The 412-nt window shown below is 61.7% G+C and overlaps 1 long non-coding RNA gene across 2 annotated transcripts in view; it reads right to left on the bottom strand.

Moving 5' to 3' along the window:
- Positions 1-88: 88 nt before the first annotated feature.
- Positions 89-412, bottom strand: part of LOC113979446 — a 2,129-nt gene continuing 1,805 nt past the window's right edge. For both annotated transcript variants that reach the window (XR_003537872.1, XR_003537873.1), the window contains exon 3: positions 89-326. This is a non-coding gene — a long non-coding RNA (uncharacterized LOC113979446). The remainder of the gene's footprint in view (positions 327-412) is intronic.

Raw genomic sequence — 412 nt, 5'->3', positions numbered from 1 at the left:
GCCAGGCCCTGGATGCCCAGCAGGGTCCTGGCAGGGGTGTAAACCCCCCATCCCACTCTGGGACCAGGACACTGAGGTGACACTGGGGAGTCACTGGGGGGTCACTGGTGCATACTGGGAGTCACTGGTGCATACTGGTGGATACTGGAGCACTCACCAGGGCGGTGGCCAGGCGCAGGATGGCCAGCAGGGTCCTGGCAGAGGTGTAGAGGCCGTCCCTGGTGCTCAGGGCCTCCCTCCTCATCTCCACGTAGGCGGCCGTGATGAAGTCGCCCAAGGCCTCGGGCACCCGCGGCTCCCGACGCTTGCACATGGCCAGGTAACGTCTGGGGGGGAAAATATCCTCAAAAACACCCCTAAAATGGCCTCAAAACCACCCAGAAAATCTGCTCAAAACACCCCAAAAATCAGC

Source organism: Neopelma chrysocephalum, unplaced genomic scaffold (genome assembly GCF_003984885.1).
Source record: "Neopelma chrysocephalum unplaced genomic scaffold, ASM398488v2 Primary Assembly neopelma1_80554, whole genome shotgun sequence".
Classification (NCBI taxonomy): Eukaryota; Metazoa; Chordata; class Aves; order Passeriformes; family Pipridae; genus Neopelma; species Neopelma chrysocephalum.
The sequence above is the reverse complement of the archived record's forward strand: the minus strand, read 5'-3'. Positions and strand labels throughout refer to the sequence as shown.